At 39.9% G+C, this 21,372-nt stretch overlaps 2 pseudogenes; both read left to right on the forward strand.

The window, feature by feature from the left end:
- The first annotated feature begins 1,197 nt into the window (after positions 1 to 1,197).
- Positions 1,198 to 4,029, forward strand: LOC111159596 (annotated as a pseudogene).
- Positions 4,030 to 6,392: 2,363 nt separating this feature from the next.
- LOC111140699 lies at positions 6,393 to 7,506 on the forward strand (annotated as a pseudogene).
- Positions 7,507 to 21,372: the final 13,866 nt, after the last annotated feature.

Consider the following 21,372-nt stretch of genomic DNA (forward strand, 5'->3'; position numbering starts at 1 on the left):
TCCAACATGGGGCTTTTTGCTCAGCGGGGAACCTGTTTCTGTCTCTGCCTGCCCCTCCCCCTGCTCATGCTCTCCCTTGCTTTCTCTCTGACAAATAAATAAATTTAATTAATTAATTAATCTTTAAAATATAAAAAGAAATTTTATCCTAGAGCCACAGGAAAATACTTTCTAAAGTAAACCCATCATTGGCAAAAAGAAGCTGCAAGCATCTTCCTCTTCATTTCTTAATCATCTACAACATATAGAACAGTACAGGGACTCTAGTGACACCAAGAAAGATCATTCTTAGCCCTATTTACCAATGAAGAAATTGAAACCTAGGAGTGGTAAATAATTTGCCCAAATTTGAGCAGCTTGAAAACAGAGCAGAACAGTCTCTAAGGCCTATGACCTTACCCTGTGATGCAAGGTGTTCAATAATTAGGCAACAAACTAGGATCATGTAATTGATTGTGATTTTGAAGTCAGTTTGAGTATTCAGATAGGCTTCTTGGCAGAGCTAGAAAATAAACAGAGCTTTGAAGGATAAATAAGCTTGATAAAAGGTAGATTTTTGTAAAAAAAAAAATCAGCAAATAAACAAAATCAAAGAGCAACTACTGGACAAGAAGAAAGGGAAACTCAGACAGGAATGTTGGAACTTTGTAGGAGGCCTGTAGAAGAAATTGGAATTAGAATTACATTCTGGCCAAGGTAGTGCAAATCAATTTGTAAATGCTGATGTCCTTTTGGAAGGCTTCCAGGGAGACAGAGCAGTATAGAGAGGAAGTAGTCCCCCTTGATGAGTAAGTCAGTGCCTTCCTGAGAAGGGTAATAGCTTCACAGCTCAGGGGGGCCCAGATGACAGAATGAAAGAGGTGACATAGCTAATATGATCACTGAATGATAAATCAGTGCATATAATCACATGGGTATTTTTCATCCCAAAAGACAGGATCTTGTCACTTAACAGGATCAATGAATAAAGAAGCATATCCCTGGCCACAGAGAAGTACCCAGAGCCACTGTGCCTTCCTGAGAGTAAAATAGTTTTGACACAGCTACAAGGTTCATCTGACCCACCAGAATGTCCCTGTTAACAACAGAATTTCATAGGAATAGAGTATAATGTAATCATAAGTACCCCAAATTCCAAGAACTCAACAATCGAGCTATATAAGGTAAAGCTCAGGCTTTGAAGAGTCCAGATCTAAGATGTCCAGGGTAAGAAAATCTTGTCATGTCAACATTAGCAAAAGGGGCACACTGAATTTAAAACAAAGTATTCTATCATGAGGAAAAATAAAAAAAGTCTCTAATACTGCATGCTTAAAAACAAACTTAGGCCTGGGATAAGAGGAGGTGGGGGGGTCATTCCTGCCACAAAATGGGCATAAGTGGGAACCCTAAAGGTTAGAGAATCTGTTTAAATATGGAAGGCAATGTCAAGTGCCTTAGGGCCTTGAAGTGGGGGCCTAAACTTTGAGAAAGCAAATGCAAGGAACTCAGAACTACTGGACCTGACAATGAATTCCTTAAAAGGGGGGATAATATTTTATTTATATTAAAATTCCCAAACAATGCCCAGTAAATACTAAGTTTAATAAATATTTGATGGCTAAGCAGAGGCATAATAGCCTTTCTAAGATTCCCTTCTGATCCATAGTAGAGACGGAAAAGCCTTAAAGGGAATAAAAAGGACATCGCTTAGGTGATGATCTTAGGAGGGCAAGGGGCCCCTTTGTTCACTAAAGGTCTCCAGCAGCCCTCATGACAGGGCTCACTGTGACTGTGAGAGGTTATTTCTCAGTGCTAGGTACCACCTTCTCTCCCTGGCATAGACCTGGAAGCAGCAAGCTCATAAAGCCTAACGTCTAACTGGTGTCACTCTCTGGAGCATGAGTGGCATCAACAGCCTAACTTGGAGATGTCAAAAGCAAGTGAGAACTATAAAAAAAAAAAAAAAAAAAAGAACGTGCTAAAAAGAAACGGCCTACAAAATAATTTGCCTTGAGCTCCAATTAGAGAAGACCACATCTTCTATAATACATAGGCACTGCCATATTTTAAAGCCGTAGTGATGTTTGGATTCCATGGCCCTATGTCCCCACTTTTTTACTCCCTTCCTTTCAATTATCCTTAACCTCAGCTCCAAAAGAGCCCACTGCACAGGCAGCCTCTTCTGCGTAAAAACAGGCTCTGTTGTGGTAGGTAAAACTCTTGACTCCAGGTTTTTCTATTCCCTCTCATTTAAGCTATCTGCCATTTATTTGCCCCACCAAATATCAAGGCATATTACATAGCAACAATAACTGAAACGCTATAGTGCTGGCGTAAGAATAGAAAGAAAAGGAGCACCAGGTTGGCTCAGTTGGTACAGCATGCAACTCTTGATCTTGGGAGTATAAATTCGAGTCACAACTGGGTGTAGAGATTACTTAAACATTAATCTTAAAAAAATAGGAAAAAAGTCAATAAATTACTTAAAAACAGAAAGTAGTGTTCATTAAAATTTATATATTGTAAATGTGATAAATCAGTTTCAATAATAAATATTATTTAAATATTTAGTAATTTATTTTGCTTGTAAGTCTATTTAATTCTAGTTTATTTAAAAGATAATCACAAAAATATAAACCATAAAAATTTGAAGAAAATAGAAAGTAATTTTATTGATTCTGTGACTTTTTAAGCTTTAAAGTTAGATAAGAAATTACAGGAAAACTTAAATTTGACCACATAATACTCTGTCTTTATATCAGAAAACAGCTTGAGCAAAATTAAAACTATAACAGACTTCTAATTTTTTTTAGATTTTTTTTAGCAGAACAGTTTCCTTTGGGCTAACAATGTGCTCCCTCTTGACTTATTTGAGACTGTCTCTATCCCTCCAAAAGTGGATGGACAAGGTAAATATGGCCATTCCCACATCCAGTATTCCTGGGCAGATGACTGTTTCAGGAACTGGCACGTGGCTGTGTCCACCCAGTGAGACTCATTTAAGAGACTGTACTATAGTGACTAGGAAAGAGAACTTTACTTCACTGAGTGACTGAGAAGACTGGATCTCTGCATCATCATTCTGTCACAAAGAGGAAATGTCTGCCTGAATTACATCAGTCCCCGGGACATCCAAGCTGAGAAACAGACAGTCTGAGTCTGGATGATGCTATTAAGTCCCTGAACTCAGCAATACATAAGGCAGTCCTCAGGAGCCATCAGTGAGCCAGGAAATTCCCATTTTTTTGTTAAGCTAGTTTGAAGTGGCTTTCTGTCTCATATAACCAAAAAGCATTACAGAGAAGTGGCTGCGGCTCTGAGAAGAGGAGGCAGGAAGCTAAGCAATGGCAGGGGCTGGGAGGGGGCACCATGGCCGGGATCACCACCACTGAAGCAGTGAAGTGCAAGTTGCAAGTTCTGCAGTGCAAGCCAATGAGGCAGAGGAGAGGGCCGAGCACCTGTAGCAGGAGGTGGAGGAGAAAGGTGGGCCTAGGAGCAGGCTGAGGCTCAGGTGGTCTCCTTGAAACACAGGATCCAACTCACTGAAGAGGAACTGGACCATGCCCTGCAAAAGCTGGAGGAAGCCAAAAAAGTTGCTGATGAGAGTAAGAGTGGTATGAAGGTTACCGAAAGCTGAGCCTTAAGAGATGAAGAAAAGATGGAACTCCAGGAAATCCAACTCCAACAAGCTGAGCATACTGCAGAAGAAGCAGACCAGAAGTATGAAGGGGTGGCTCAGAAGTTGGTGATTACTGAGGGGGACCTGGAATGCACAGAGGAATGCGCTGAGCTGGCAGACTCCCATTGCCAGGAGGTGGATGAGCAGATAAGACAGACGGACTGGAACCTAAAGTGGCTGAGTGATGCACAAGAAAAATACTCTCAAAAGGGAGACAAAGAAGAAGAAATAAAGATTCTTCTGTTAAATTCAAGCAGGCAGAGACTGATGCTGAGTTTATGGAGAGCTCAGTACCCAAGCCAGAGACGATAACTGATTATTTGGAAGATAAGCAGAAATGCACCAAAGAGGAGCACCTCTGTACATGAAGGATGTCAGAGCAGCTTCTGCCTGACCTGAATGATATGTATAGCACCCCAATCCCACCCTGCGGCTGCTCCTCCCCACAGACACTGGCTCCAGCCTGAGGCCAGCCTGCCCAAAACTGGCCTTGAAACCGACGGCTCATCTTTAACAGAAAGGCTGTTTTCACCTTTTGCCGCTTTTCCCACCCTAACTCCTGTGTCTTCTTCACCAGTCTCTGCCTCTCCCTACAGATTTCAGTCGGTCTTGAGTCTGAGCATCTTTGGGAATAATATTTAATGGAATGTAGGCACAATGTGAAGTGTCTTTAAAAGTATGTTGTAATGGGGACTCCTAGGTGGCTCAGTCAGTTACGTGGCCAACTCTTGATTTCAGCTCAGGTCATGATCTCAGAGTCATGTTCTTAAGGTTGTGAGATCTAGCCCTGGGAGTCGTAGGACAGGCTCGTGCTCAGTAGGGTGTCTGCTTAAGATTCTCTCTCTCCCTCTGCCCCTCCCTCCATGCACTCTCTCCCTTTCTCTCTCAAATAAATAAATAAATAAATAAAATCTTTTTTTAAAAAGTATATTGTGATGTACACACTTTGTAATTACCTTTTTTGTTGCTGTCGATGTAGTGACCATTTGCAAAACATTCCAAATAATTCCACAGTTTTGAAGCAGCAGTCTAACCCCTTTCTCACATTTGGAAAGTAACTTTTTCAGCTTAACACATACTGCCCTCACCACAGAAGAGGGAAAGCGGCAGGGGCCTGCCTTATTGAGAACCAGAGCCTAGAAAGAGACCCACTCAGGGAAACTTCAGTGCTCTGTTCAGTGTACCAGCCAATTAGAAAGGGGATTCCAGGGGCGCCTGGGTGGCTCAGTCTGTTGAGTGTCTGCCTTCAGCTCAGGTCATGATCTCAGGGTCTTGGGATAGAGCCCTGCATCGAACTCCCTGCTCAGTAGGGAGGCTGCTTCTCTCTACCCCTCCTCCTGTTCATGTTTTTTTTCTCTCTCTCTCAAATAAATAAATGAAATCTTAAAAAAAAAAAAAAAGAAGAAGAAGAAGGAAGGAAGGAAGAAAAGAAAGGTTACTCCAGAAGGAGTTAGCCAAAAGAGACTGTGGCTCAGGTTTTCAGCTTTAGGGTATCTTTGAAAAACTTTATTTTTTATTTTTTTTTCAGAAGTGAACAAACAAATTAAGATTGTGAGACTTCTGAGACCAACTCCCTGTCCTATCTTTATCCCTTTCCCAACCACTCACAGAGTGAATCATCATGTTCCCCTTATGCTGAAGTGACCATTTATTTGCTTTCCTGCCTCCTTGAAAGAAAAAAGAAAATTGTGTTTGCCACTGATTTTGGCACATTAAATAAACTCACCTCATCACCCTTTTCTGTGTCTAAAGCTGCTCTCTCTAAAAATGCCGTCTCATCATGCTTTGTATCAGTTAATGCTGGAAAAATCTTGAATAGCTTATGAACAGAACGGTCTTTAAACTTTATACACTCTTTTGAAGTGTTGCTTTTTGGGGGGCAAACAGAAAAGGGGGTTGGGGCACACTGGCCACCCTGAAAACTCTCTACAGTTTGTGGGCTGACAGTGTGCTCATCTTTTTTTAACTTTTTTTTTAAAGATTTTATTTATTTATTCATTACAGATAGAGAGAGAGAGAGAGAGAGAGAGAGGAAGAGGAAGAAGCAGACTCCCCAAGGAGCAGGGAGACCAATGTGGGACTCAATCCCAGGACCCTGGGATCATGACCTGAGCTGAAGGCAGATGCTTAACCAACTGAGTCACCCAGGCATCCAGTGTGCTGATCTTTTAAAGTTTCTTTTCCTACCCAATTCCCCTTTATGGTGAGGTTTCTCATGTACATATTATATGTATGTTATATAAATATGTATATGACAAAGTATACAAATTACTTATATAAATTGGTATTTTACTTCATAAAAGTGAACAATTTAATAAGAGGATAAAATGGTTAATAAATAGGAAAAATTTTAAATATATTGCATTAATAATCAAAGAAGTAAAACTGAAGCATATTTTGGATACCATTTTTCACCTAAATATTTACCCAAAATTGTGATAATCATCCAGCACAGAAGCAAAGATGAGATAAGAGAAGCACCCTCAAGCTCTCTTGTGGAAATATAATTCTGCACACATACTTTTGTTGGCTGAAAACCTCAGGAGCTTCCTGGGCAAAATCTGAAATTAGCCCCCACAGAGAGGGCAAGGAGAGACTGAAGAAAGACATATATAAATACACAGAGACACACTGTGTATTTATACACTTTAAGACTCCAGTACTTAGGAGTACCCGCACCTGGAATCGGGTCGCAACCTCAGCTGCGCCTGCTGCCTCCCACTGCCTCTGGACCATGGACCCCCAAAAAGTGAGCGAGCTTCGAGCCTTCATGAAAATGTGTAAGCAGGATCCAAGCATTCTGCACACTGAGGAAACACGTTTCCTGCAGGAGTGGATGGAAAACATGGGGGGTAAAATACCACCTGCCACTCATAAAACAAAATCAGAAGACAGTATCAAGGAAGAAAAACCAGATAGTAAGAAGGCAGAGGAAAACATTAAGACAGATGAACCATGAAGTGAGGAAAGTGATCTAGAAATTGGCAAGGAAGGTGTGATTGAACCAGATACTGATGCCCCTCAAGAAATGGGAGATGAAAATGTAGAGATAAATGAGGAAATGATGGATCAGGCAAATGATAAAAAAGTGGCGGTCATTGATGCCCTAAATGATGGTGAACTACAGAAAGCCATTGACTTGTTCACAGATGCCATCAAACTAAATTCTCGCTTGGCCATTCTGTATGCCAAGAGAGCCAGTGTCTTCATCAAATTACAGAAGCCAAATGCTGCCATTCGAGACTGTGACAGAGCTATTGAAATAAATCCTGATTCAGTTCAGCCTTATAAGTGGCGAGGGAAAGCACACAGACTTCTGGGCCATTGCGAAGAAGCCGCACATGATCTTGCCCTTGCTTGTAAACTGGATTATGATGAAGACGCTAGTGCAATGCTGAAAGAAGTTCAACCGAGGGCCCAGAAAATTGCTGAACATGAGAGAAAGTATGAGCGAAAACGTGAAGAGTGAGAGATCAAAAAAAGAATAGAAAGGGTTAAGAAGGCTCAGGAAGAACATGAGAGAGCCTAGAAGGAGGAAGAAGCCAGACAACAATCAGGAACTCAGTATGGCTCTTTCCCAGGTGGCTTTCCTGGGGGAAATGCCTGGTAATTTTCCTGGAGGAATGCCTGGAATGGCAGGGTAGATGCCTGGAATGGCAGGAATGTCTGGACTCAATGAAATTCTTAGTAATCCAGAAGTTCTTGTAGCCATGCAGGGTCCAGAAGTTATGGTGGCCTTCCAGGAGGTGGCCCAGAACCCAGCGAATATGTCAAAATACCAGAACAACCCAAAGGTTATGAATCTCATCAGTAAACTGTCAGCCAAATCTGGAGGCCAAGCATAATGCCCTTCTGACAAATAAAGCCCCGGCTGAAGAAAAAACAACTTCAATCACCTAATGGATGTTGCAAAAATACAAACCAGTGTACCTCTGACCTTCTCATGAAGAAAGCTGGGGTGCTGTGAAGAGAATGCCTACCCCTTTGTCCCCATGTAACTGAAACATTCTACAATGGTTTGCCATTAGGGTATTCATTCAGATAATGTTTTCCTACTAGGAACTACAAACTTTAAACACCTTTAAACCTTAAAAATATTTAAAAAATATTAAAAGGGTGTGGTAGCCCCTACATTTTTCTTTACTAATCATTTCAGTTTTTTTCCTTTGGGTTAGTTGGGCAAGGAAGATACTTCAGTGCAGAAGATTTATTGCTCAGTTATAACAAGTGAAATAAAGGTTTATTAGTGGGAGGCAAATAATACATTTAAATAGATGAAGTTTGAGTTGGAGATATGGTTTCTGAGGCATTGTGACTTGTCTTTTTAAATGCTTTATTTTTCAAACACGATTTATTTTGATAGAACCATTGGGACCACCAGCATTGCAGTCGGACCTGGGTAGGGAGCAGAAGTGCCTGGCAGGGCAGCAGCAACCTTATTCCTTTTATACAGTGTGCACCCTTGTGCAGATGCATTTAAATCTTACACTGTGGTGAAGGGATGATTTTTATAATGCTGCAGTAGACTTGGATTACTTAGCTGTGTTCTTGTCTGATATAGAAAATAGAGATAATGAAGCCCACCTCTCAGACAAGTAAAAGAGATCCCATGGACAAGCACCTAGGATAAGTGCACAACAGCAGACACTTAATGAGTGTCAATTCTCTAGTCTCTTATCTTGAGGGCTACACACATTGCCTAGAATACAACAAGGATTCAAAATTATTTGTTAAGTGAATGAGCTTTTTCTCAAAGAACTCTGAATCCACCTATGCAAACAACAATCTGCCCACACTTCCCCATCATACCTTTGAAAAATGCAATGAGAGAATGGTTAAGACACCCTATGGAATTTAGAATACATTATATTTCAACTTTACTCTGAATTACTCGTCTAAAAAAAGGGAAAATATATCTGATCGGTCCAGCTAATGTTCTTCTCAAACTCATGCTGCTTTCAGTGATCACTCTCTCTTGATAACTGTTCATAAACCATCTACTTACTAGTCCAGTCAAAAATTATACTAATGGTAACATCAAAATTACTAGGCTACAGTTTTCAAAATCCTTTTCCCTTCCTTCTTTTTCTTTTTTTCCTCCATTTGATTTTTTTCGGGGGAGGGGTCATTTTCTCTGTAAATTCTCATTGTACTTTCGAGAAGAAAAAAGTGAAACAACAATAACAGAAAAAAATCAAGTACTCTTAGTGATGACCAAAATGTAATCAGAAATCCCATTTGTTGGTTCTGGCATCCTGGAGTGTAATGTACCAGAGCCTGAAGACCTGAACTCAAAGCACATCAGTGTTCTCTGCTCCACTCCCCTGAAACTTAATTCTATTTTCATATTTTCAGTTTTACTCATTCCAGGAGGGAGATCAGGTTCTCAGAACCAACAGGAGCAGAATGTGACTTTTGTTTTCTCTGTTAACTGTTGATAGTGTGCCAGCTGTCCTTAAAACGAGTCTCATCCCTCTGGACTCCTTGTAGGATATCTTGCAAGTCATACCCTTTCTGAGCCAGCAAATTTCCCCCAAATGGTTCATATTATTCACCTTTGGTTATCTGACTCTGACTTCATTCTTTTAGGGTAGGAACAGCAAAAGTGATCTTATTCCATAAAATCCTTTTCTGGATTGAAACAGGCTATCAACTGGGAATTTTCTAGGTTCCACAGAACCGCATCTAATACCAACCTGAACACTAAAACATGCTAAGACCCCCATATTCGGATACGTAGAATATCCTTACAGGGCTTACTAACAGACCTCAGTTTAGAACAAGCCTTACTACCAAGCATTACCACCTCTCCCTGGGCAGTGTAAAAAGAGAACCTTGAGGGTAGTGAGGAGAGTAGCCTTTTAAAGAGACACTATTCCAAGAGGGAGAATGGAAGTAGATTACCTTGTTACCTAAAACCACGGAAAGTGGGTTCAAAAGCAATCCGTGTTAGGAACAGGAGATGTCTACAGAAAGGGAAGCTGGGCGATTTATTTTCCAGTTGGCTGTCTGTTTGGCCAGCATACCAGGGCTACCTGAACCATAGAGAATTGGAGAGTATGGTGGAAGAAGAGGGAGCTGTGAAGCTATCTGCCCCATTACTTGACATGCCACAGATGGATGACCTTCCAAAGGGTCAACAGACAGGAGAAAAGTTGCTGAATTCTAGCTGTCTTTCCAGACTTCATCAAGCAGGCTGACCGACAGGAAAGGGACCTCAGTTTTTGACAACTTTTGGAGGGATTAAGGAAGTAGAAACACGTGCTCACTTTGGCAGCACATATCCTAAAAAAGGAAGTAGAAACACATCAGGAACTATACATTAGGAAGGGAAGGACTTTGGAAACCCTCCGAAGAACCTACATACGAGAGGACCAACAACATGCCTGCCCCCAAAACGCAGTAATGATTACCTTGAACCAAATAAATGAGGACAACTAACCAGTCAGAGAACTCAACCTCACCCCAGGCAGTTAAATAGGAAGAATTTACCCTTGTTTCCTTCCTTCTACCTTGCTAAACGTGATAGAAAAACTCCTGGCTGGAAGCTAGAATAAGGAGAAGTCAATTCTGTGTAGAATGAAGGGGGGATAAAGCTTTGAATTTAATTTAAAATTAAGATTTTGAAACAACACAAGACTACTCTAATAATTAAAAGTGACTGAAACCTTCTGCAACCCAGCCAACATATTACTAAGGTACCTGTTATTAATTACTTACAGTGAAGTACTATAAAACATAATTACACCATAGTATAGTGAAGAAGAGCAGTAAATTAGAAATGTATACCCAAATAAATTGAAACTCGCCAACAAATAGAGTCCTATATTCCCATGCCTTCATCTTCTTTTAGAATAAGGGCAGCCAGATTGTCATTATTTGATGTCTCATTTTCTCTCCCTTGCCTAGATTATACTGTGGTTGCACACTCAGGATACTTACACCTTTTGGTATCCCTTAGAGAAGCACAATAAAATAAATAAAAATACTTGAAAAAACAATCTGAAGTCAGAATCCTCAAAGCGTCTCTAGTCTCTCCCTTGCAATGCAAGGGTTCAGATACGGCAGGGTGCGTCTGTGTATACTACCCAGGATGACTGCAGGGCCTTCATAAATAAGCAGTGACTGGTGGAGTAGAAATGTGGTTACATAACCACTCAGAGAGAGGCCCCTGGAACTTTTCGGCAGTGTGAAATATGGAGGAGATTCATCCCAAAGGCAGATTCAAGAAACCTAGAATTAGACAACAGTAAAGGGCCGGGGGGATGATTTTATAGGTCACCATGGATGACATCATTTGTACTATGTCCATAATAACTTGCACCAAATTCCACTCGAAGGGGCAATATAGGAAGTCAAAGGGGTGGGAAAGAGAATTATTAAATTAAAATAAATTAGGAAATCAACAGGCAGATTATGAAATAAATAAAAACTCAAATCAGATTGTTAAGACAAAACCAAACAAACAAAAACAGTTGTAGCTGGTGGGAAGAGCATCCTTCCACACTTCACCAGAGTAACACTAACAACGCTATAGGATGACATTCATCTCCTGGGTTGTGCCACCATAAGGCAACAACAAATCCTGCAGCCTGCATGAAAGTCAGCCCACCTCACCAGAAATGTCAGCATAAAGAGATTTTAGAAAGCAACAGAGCACAGACTAGCACAAAAAGACACGTTTGATAAAAACCAGTTAAAATGAGAAGAAGACTTTCAGGAACATCAGAGTAATGTGAATTACTCTGAAGATCCTGCCAAGAAAAGGAATTTCATAGATTACATGGACAGGGATTTGAAAAAAGAATACTTTTATGATACTTCCCTTTATTATTTATTAATAAATTATATATAGATATAGATATAAATATATAGATATAGCCTGGGGATTCAACAGAATCAAAATGGTAAACCATTTTGAATTCTGTTGAATCCCCAGGCTACTTGTGGTCTGGAAGATTTAACAACTTAAAGTAATTATCAATGGTTGAAAACTTAGCATTTGTATTTTAACTGGGACTTTCAATATCTTAGACCAAAGTCATAAGCAACAGGAATTTCAGGTACCACTACAGGGAGAAAAAGAGCCTTTTGAGAATGGGCTGTATATTTATAAAATTCCTAACAATATTGGCAGCCTAGCACCATCCAGTGAAATGCTATTCTTCTATAAAGCTGATATTCCTGACCAGTGTTATCAAGGGAAATATTTTGAGTTTTTCTTTATTTTCTTCATTTTTTTACAGTCATCAGTGAATTTGAGCAGATCCAACACATGACTCAAACCTGTGACTACCGACTAAATGAAATGGTAGCCTGATGATCTTCAGGTCATACTGCTCTGATTTTTGCGGGGGAGGGGGTGGTAAATCTTACATGAAATTTCTTACAGCCAACAAATAAAATAAATTTGGCAACTTGTTTCAGAATATTCCAGCTGAGTATTTCATATCCAACTATTTGTTATGAAACCTAAGTGGAAACCCTAAAGCGGTAACTTCTCCATTTTGATTATTTTGTTTGGAAAAAAAAAAGGAGGGTGAATTTGCCACCATAGGATTAGTATAAAAGCTGAAACTTACTGCATTCAAAACTAAGCATCACTTCTTGGTTGAGAATTGGAGATATCTTTGAATTATAGTACTCTTCAGAAATTTAATAAGGACTTGGACTAGGATGCCTTATGTAGCTTGACTAAAGACAGCACAACTGCAAAGCAAATAACATGCACTTTCAGCCCTCAGCAACCTGGGAAATAAGCACAGACAACATATTCAAAGGCTTAAAATTTAACTGTGGGAAGTTTACTACAGCTAAATAGAGAAGAAAACAGCTGATCCCATGGTAAGCAAGTAGAAGGCAATGTAGGGTACAATTAAGACCAGGAGCAAAGTTATTCACCATTACTATTTGTTTAATCCAGTCACTCTGAACAAAGGTAGCTACAACAAGGGAACTGTTTTCTCTACTCAGGTGTCTAGAGAATTCAGGGGTTTCCAGCACAAAGACCCATCACTTGAAGGGCAATGTGACAGAGGATTCAGAGAGATTGGTTGGCTAATGGACAGGGGAATAAATTCTCCTAGAATGCTCCCTGTTCAAGCCATTGGAAATGGAGGCGCCCTTCAGATCATCTGTATGCCTGTTTCTTTTTTCCATTTTCAATTTATAATAACAATAACGACCTAGACATAGGACATTTCCTGGGCTTTAATGACTGTCTGAGGTTAATGGCCCTCAACTACACCTCAGGCCATCAACCCCTCCCTGCTGGTCATTAATCTCCAGGAAATATCCTGTTCCAGGGTCATTATTGTTTCAATATCAACTATACCTTAAAAGCTTTATGGATTCTGCAAATACAGATCTCTTGCCAATAGAGGTTATAAAACCTGTTTAGAATTCTGAAATTATCTTGAATTTGACCTCTCAGAGATGTTTTGTTAAAAACTAAAATCAGCTTAAGAAAATATTCACTTTATTTTTGTTTATTTACATTTTTATAGGAAAAAGGTCTACGAAATGACAAGGACCCAAACAAAAATCAATGAGTACCAGAAGAAAAAGATCGAATTTAAAGATGAGCACCCTCTCTCCTGAACTGTAGCATAACTCACTCTTTGAGAACACGATGTTATCTGTGAAACAGCTCCCAAAATGCTTTATGTGTTTGTCACCAAACTATATCCCATGCATAGAATTTTCAAACTATATCCTCATTATAAAATCTCATTTTCCACTTTCATAAAAAAATACCCCAATTTATACATTAATATTATTACAACAAGCATTCCATCCACAGTAGCATATTCCACAGGAGGAGAAGCTGCTGAAACAGGAGTAAAACAGAACTTCTGGAAAGGACAGCTATTAAGATTCTGATTTGGCAGCAAAGTGGAGGATGGTTGTACAAAAAGCATTAAGATCTAGAGAGCCGGTATAGAGACAAAGGAGGGGGACAAGGCAGGTGATTTGAACCAAGGAAACCCAACCAATGGTAATAGCGGCACAATCCAGTAAGCAGGCAGACTATAGAGACCTGAGCACTAGGGCAGGCAGAACCTTGGAGAACTGTGGAAACTTTGGATTGGCCCAGCTTTGAGGAAGAATTTAGGGTCAGAGATCCATGCATCAGGTTCCAACAAAAATAGTCTAATTGCAGGATAAATCAGTACTGTGTTCCCAGGTAGGCTTGTGACAGAATTTCAAACCCTAAAACTAAGGAATAAAATAGGACACTGGTCTTGGGAATGAGGTACTAGCTCAGATACCAAGCTGTAGTACAGAGTCAGAGAGAACAGGAATGGGGACTGGCTAGATTCTACAGGAGTTAGATTCCTAAGATCAGTGAGGGGAGTGGTTCTGCAGACTGGCACAGAACTGAATCTTGGAGCTGTCAGGCTGTGGAGGAAAAAGTCAAACAGGTCACACAAAGCTATCCACTTGACTATCCCATTTTGAAAAGGAAGGAAAAAAAAAATTTGTTCTTGAAATAACATTTAAGATTTTACTCTAAATCATGTAAGTGTGGAAACTGCAAGGTATCAGGACTCAAAGCAGGGCAGAGAAGAAAAGAATCACTTTCCAGAACTTTCTAAATTAACTTTTCATCAAGGGGAAATGATTCGTTTAACTCAAAAAATGGAATGTTGCATTATTGTTTTCCTACTTAGATGCTATTCTAACACTTTCTGTAAGGGCCAGTGTTGATATACTAATTGGAACTGGAATATTTTAACAGTAAAATCAGGAAAGTATAAGACAAAAAAATGAACTTGAAACAGACCCGAGGTAAGGACTGGAGTATAAATAGTTTACCTGGAGAACTTCTTAGATGACTCTTAATCTCTTCACCTACTTTTAGAACTAATGTAGAGCCAAGATTGGAGGAAAGATTCCTTCAGAGCTCTGCGCTTTGCTGTGTCTATAACCACAATGGGGTATAGAACTCCCCCTAGCCTAGTGAGATGTGAATTCAAAGGGAAGGATGGGAGGGCTGCTTCTCTCTTTGCCTCAAGATAAGTGAGGTAGGCTGAATGATGACCCCCTCCCCCAAACACACCCATGTGCCCATCCTCTGTGGGTATGTTACTTCACATAACAACTGGTCTTTGCAGATGTGTTTAAGGATCTTGAAATGGCGATATTATCCTGGACCAAAAATTATTAATCAAGGACCTTGTAAGAGGGAGGCAAGAAGGTCAGAGTGAGAGCAGACAATGAGATCACAGAAGCAAAAGTCAGAAAATCAGACAGATTTCATGATTCTACACCTCTGGCTTCCCAGAAGAAAGAAGGGGCCATGAGCCTAGGTATGCAGGTGGCCTTCAGAAGCTGGAAAAGGCAAGAAAAGAGATTCTTCCCTAGAGCCTCCAGAGGAAAGTAGCCTTGCCAACACCTTGATTTTACCCATTGAGAGCCATGTCAGACTTCTGCCTCTAGGACTGCACAATAATAAATTTTTATTGTGGTAAGCCACAAAGTTTGTGGGGATTTACTTTACCGATGATAGGAAATGAATGTAAGAAAAGGGTTTTCAGGAGCCTATTAGGAGATCTTCCTAGGTGTCCTCGAATACACAGGGAATACTGGAGAGCACTGTCAGAGAGTCATCTAGAAAATCTAAGGGCATGATACAGGTTAGCTAACTGCTTTGACAGCAGACTAAATAAGTGGGAGCTGCCTTGTGTTCCAGAGCCTATTTAGACAAAGAATATGTGAGTATGTCTGCCTGCACCAAACTGTCTTAGGTCTCATTCATAAGAGCCACCTGCAAGGCCAGCTTCATGGACGTGTTCTGTCATTGACTTAAAATTCTTAATTTTTGAGATATGGCCCTATATTCTCAGAGTTCTACACAAAGTGAACTCAGTTCACTATGTTCTACAAATTATATAGCCAGTCCCAGCCACCCAGGAGAGCAAGTGATCAGCAAAGAGAAGCTGGCAGGATGACAAAAGTCTGAGTGGCTAAAGAAGATGCAAAAGAATGACTCAATTAGACATGCATGCAATTGTCCAGGTAAGAGCTAGAGTTTCCAATTATGTCATGAGAGTGGTTAGGCAACCTCCAACAACTTCTTAAGAACATCCACAAGAGAGAGCATCAGGTCTAAACTTCAAGTAGGCCCCATGGGACAGGGTGCCGGTGCCTAACAGAATTAGTTAAGTATGGACTAAAGTCTCCTTTCCTCTTTTACCTGGTCTGAATTGTAGCCAACATGGTGGAAAGGAGAGGTAGATATGCTCCCTGTGGAAAGAGATTAAGTCAACAAGCCCAGACTGTCTTTCTACCCACAGTAGGCTTCAGCTGTCAGAGAGCAGAAACCTCCACTCCACACCAAGGGCAGAGTTGTTATTATGACTTGTTACTGGATCCTTTGATTACTGAACTGGAACATCATTTTGTAACTGAAAGCAACCAGAAAAGTCACAGGATCATCACATTTCCATTTATGGGAAGAAGAATTAGCCCCAGTGAAAACAATCTGAATGAACAAGGAGAGGCCAAACCATCTACAGACTGCAGATATTCAAAGCAATGGCTATAAGTTAAAGTGAGGAGTTATGGACAAAAACCCTTTCATTACAGGTGTGATAAGATTCTATTCACCAAGAAGATTTAATATCGCCTTTATAAGCCAAACAGAAAATAATATAAAGGGGAAAATACTCCAATATACAATTTCCAGTGGGGAAAAAAATGCATGATAAAAACCTGAGTTTCCATTCCAAATAGAAACAAAGTAAAATATCTCCCCTGAGATGTCTGATCGTAATGCACTGTATGGAAAGCACTGGGGCCTTCTTCTTCCCATCCATCCCTCACTGCTCCAGAATTATCTTTCTCAAATACAATGACCATGTCACTCTTTTACCTAAGAGTCTCTAATGTCTCTGGAGGTGCCTCCAGATGAAGCCCAACATCCTGAGCAACTATGCAGGGCTCCTCAGCTGACCTCGCTATCCCTTTCCCGCAATGCCACATACATTCTTAGAGCACTCATTCCCAAACTTTAGTCATTCACATTCTACCTTCACAATGTTTGCTACATTCATCTTCCTGCAGAACAACTGTCTACTTAATATTTTCTTTAAACCAAGTAGTTTTTACCCAATAAATCTATTCTCATTTAAAGCAATGTTTCTAAATCAAGTTTTAGTGTACTGCTTGTAGCTTTACTAAATATTTAACTATCACTACTTAAAATTTATTTTTAAAATCAAAAATGTTATCTCCATGTTCCACCCACATAAAACTATCAGTTACACGACTAATAATTCATGTACCACACACTGGAATGTGCTACTTCAGACAGAAACTACAGTGAATTTTCACCACTCACTGAGCATACTGTGCCTTTTAACCTGTTGTTGCCTCCTCTTAGAGGATCTTTTCCAATTCTCTATAAAGTTACTCCCTTCCTACAGGACTCAATCCAAAAGGCACCTTTCCTTTGAAGATTCCCTAACTCATAAAGTGAGATGCTCCCCATCGGAATCCCAAAGCAATTTTTAGCTGTCTCCACTATAACATTTATCACACTGTAGTGCCTCACACAACTGAGTACTCGAGTCCTCTTTAGGACACCCTGTTATCCACCTAGGTACTCAGAAAAATATCTGCTAAATAAATGAAGAATAAAGAACTATATAGCCAAAGTTAAGCTAAATATAAGGCATTCATAGTATAAATATACCAGCATAATATTACTTCTGTTAAGTTAAAGATATCCTAACACCTCAATGTACGAAAGACTTCTCTATAATGATCAAAGGGGACCAATCAGCAAGTTTAAAGATGTTCCCAGTACATGGCAGACAGAACACAGAAGAAACGAGAAGGGAGTATAAAATTACACTAGATTTCAGTGTAACATTTCTACAAGTTAGGTTGCAGAGGCTCTAGTTATCCCTTTTAGGAATCCTCCATTTAGTGATCGCTTCCTAACTGTGAACTACAGAAGCAAATTTAAAGTAAAGCAAAGAGTTATTAAAGCAGAGATCAAGCATGGTTACCTCTGAAATGACCTCAGTCATTTCAACAAAAATCATGTCACTAACAGGTGAGACACCCTGAACACCTGCTAGTCCCTAATACCAGGTGTACAACTGAGGAAATGTTCTCTTCCTATTATATTTTCCTAGGCTTACAGAGGAATGAACCAGAAAATGTTGAGAGGCGTGGTCTCAGGTTTGGCAGATTTCTTAAAATCTTTTTTTAATTCCCACAAGACATTTAATCTCTCCTGTTTTTATTTTCCTCATCTGTAAAATAAAAAGCCATTGACTGATACACTAATGAACAGACATTCAAAACTGGTAAAAATTTAAGTGTATATATACTTTGATATTCTGGTTATACCTGAAAAAGACAATGACTATACATATGTGTTCTTTCAAGTGTTGTTATTTAGGGGAAGGGAGAACAACCCGAACATTCATAAATTTGGTCCCAGTTAAAGCATCTGTTCAGTACTTCACATAGATTGATTTGTGCCCCCCCCCAATATTCATATGTTGAAATCTAAATACCTAATACCTCAGAATGTGACTTTATTTGGAGACAGGGTCTTTAAAGAGGTAATCAACTTTAAATGAGGTCATTAGGTTGGGCCTTAATCCTGTACGACTGCTGTCCTTATAAGAGGAGATAAGGACACAGACACACACAGAGGGATGACCATGTGAGGGCAGAGAGAGAACAGAGCCATCTAAGCCAAGAAAAGAGGCCTCAGGAGAAACACCCTTCCCAGCACTTTGTTCAGGATTCACAGCCTCCAGAATTGTGAGAAAATAAATTTCTGTTATTTAAGCCACCCAGTCTGTGGTAGTACCTGTCATGACAGCTCTAAAAAGTTAATATAGGTACTCTCCTGGCGTTCAAGAGAAGATAGGTATGCAAAAAGATAAATAGTATGGTAAGAAAGGTATGATGAAGCAGATTATGAATATTATCAACTCAACAGAATTTTATGTAGCAATTAAAAATATAATTATAGAAAGTATGTAGCAACCTGGGAGAAGTTCGTGAAAAGGCAAAATATATCTATTCTATGATAACTATAAAAGACGGTTTGTTAACAGGCAAAAAAAAAAATAGAAGAAAACTTGGAAAAAATACAAGGCTTTTGCTGAAGTGAGATCCTTGATGAACTTTCATTTTTAGTTCTTTATTGCTGTTGTAATAGCAATGATGCAATAAATTTAGAAAGATTTAGTTTCAAAAGAAAATACATGACTTTTTATCAATTTAAACTACCACAGTTTACTGGATATTAAATAATGACAACATTAACTACTGGAACATTCTCTCTCTCTCTCTCTCTCTTTGCTTCACATTTCAATTTAGTTCAAGTTTCTGCTTTTGAGAAAGCTATTCTGAGAAGTCTTCTGAAAGGAAATTCAAAGATTTTATGAGCCTAAAGACTGTACAGAAATAGTCACTAAAAATAAGGACATAAGGAAAATAGTATACTTGATTCTGTATTTGAAAACTGATCTAAAATGAGGTTCTAGAGCCTTGCCTGGCTATGAGCCTCAAAATCAGGCTCATTTATAAAAATACCAGAGAAGACTTTGCCAAAGTAAAGTAAGGACAACTGAAGTGAGCAGAAGAAATATGTCTCCATCCCTGTGAGGCAGCAGAAAGGACCAGAACCCAGGCAGGTTATCAGGGACTCTTGTATCTGACCAGGGCCCTCGCAGCAGAAAGGTGAAGCCCCAGGAAAAAGAGTCCAAATGTCTAGCCTGTGGAAAGAGGGTGTCTACACAGCAGACTTCCACATAAAGGCCACTACGTCCCTGGCAAGACTGCAGCAAAATCTGCATCTCTCCACCACTCTTCTGCACAGGGCAGGTATGGCATGGAAAAGTTAACAAGGTGGAAACAGCTGTACTGGGTGTTAATCAAAAGCCACTGCCCAAATAGCAGAAAAGCTTATATCAAGGACCTTAATTTGCCCCCAAGGCCCTGTTTTTACTTTGATTTAGCAGGACAGGTCTCACTAATGGCAATCTGTTGTCTTCATCCCACACAAGGCCCCAAGCTTGAGGTTCTGCTGCTCCTACGGGCTTGCCTTTGGTAGCCCCTCAAGGAGAAAACCTCCCCAGGAAGGAGATGGATAGAGCTTTATTTTTATCCCAGTTAAAGTCTCTATCCAAGACATTAATCGCTACAATAACCTTGGTCCAGGGCATTTCCTGGAGAAGCTATAACCAGCTGGGGTTAATGAACTCTCCCTACCATTAATTCCTAGGAGAGGCCATTGGCCTGAATTGTTACTTAATTACTCTTCTGTGTACAGCTTCATAAAGCAATGAAATGCCTTCTTTCAGGAAGAAGGGAGATGGTAATGGGGGTCATCAGAGGCCATTAATTTTACAAATAGTTTGTTAGAAACTACAGTATGTTAAGAAGTCACTCTGGCCCACAAATCAACTCAATGCAGTCCTTATTAAGTCAAGATCTGAAACTTCCAGGTTTCCGTGACTAACACACACACAGAAAGTTACAAATTGTGCAGAATCTGGCCAAAATTTACCTACCAGATAAGATAAATTTACTCATTTATTTTGTTGCTTGTCGCATCTCTCCGACACACATAACCTAGAATGTAAACTCCATAAAGGCAGGTGCTTTAGGCTATTTTGTTCACTCTGTCTCCCTAGTACTTAGAAGAGTGCCCGGCAAAAATAGGTGCTCCTTCAAAGTTTCAGTGTTTGTTGAATGAATGAGTAGTGAGTTGGCTACTTTATGGGATTGGGATGCTGGTGTTAGGACCCAGAGCTCCCACATGAGTCACATTTGGACAAGGAAAGTGCTCAGTCTGCCAGAGGAATACAGACAGAGACTATGCCTTCAAACTGCCTAGACAGATCCATTGAAACTACCACCACCAAAGGGAAGACTCAGTCATGAAACATGTACCCATCTAGGCTCTGAACTTGGCACAAATGATGTGAAACCATTGCTACCCACCCTACTGTGACATACTGCCCCACCCATCCTATGTCAATAGCAGACTCATGACCCAATGGAAGGTTCTGAGATTCTATTGGATGGTTCCAGTGGGGAAAGTTTAAACTCTTCAGAAGCTAACAGACTAGGGCAGAATCAAGAAGACCATACATTAGAAGGGAGGTAGAGTTTATTGGAGAAAAGGAGGCAACTAAGTACCAGAATAAGCCACATTATTTACTACTGCTTATTTTTTCTGAGTCCTATTTAATACTAGAGATTTTAATATCTGGAGATCCTTGCAGAAGCCAGGCGAGAAAGCAAAGAGATTATTTTTCAGGGCAGTTATGCACATGTATCCATGCCCATGGGGTGTTAAGAGAAGTAGCTGGGCATAGAGAAAAAAAAAGAGATTTAAGAACAACTGATGACCTCTGTTGATTCTCATTGCCATGTATACATTTCCAAAGGATTTTGTGTTGGTGAATCATCTCAATACTAGGATATATATTGAATTTTCCAGCATTATCCCTTTATCTTCACCATATCCTTACTGAAGCATAATCATATCATGTGCTGAAGACTCAGAATGCTAAGTTTTGTTATGTCCAAAATGTAGAAGTGGGAGGGAGGAAGCCAGTTAATTTTATTCCTATCTTTTGGGACTCTCTGCCAGTTACTGTGTTTTATAAATGGACCTGTTTCCCCTGATTTATTAGATACATCTCTGCTGGTATTTTAGGGAATCTACA

Source organism: Enhydra lutris, unplaced genomic scaffold (genome assembly GCF_002288905.1).
Source record: "Enhydra lutris kenyoni isolate GAN:26980312 unplaced genomic scaffold, ASM228890v2 scaffoldscaffold4, whole genome shotgun sequence".
NCBI lineage: Eukaryota > Metazoa > Chordata > Mammalia > Carnivora > Mustelidae > Enhydra > Enhydra lutris.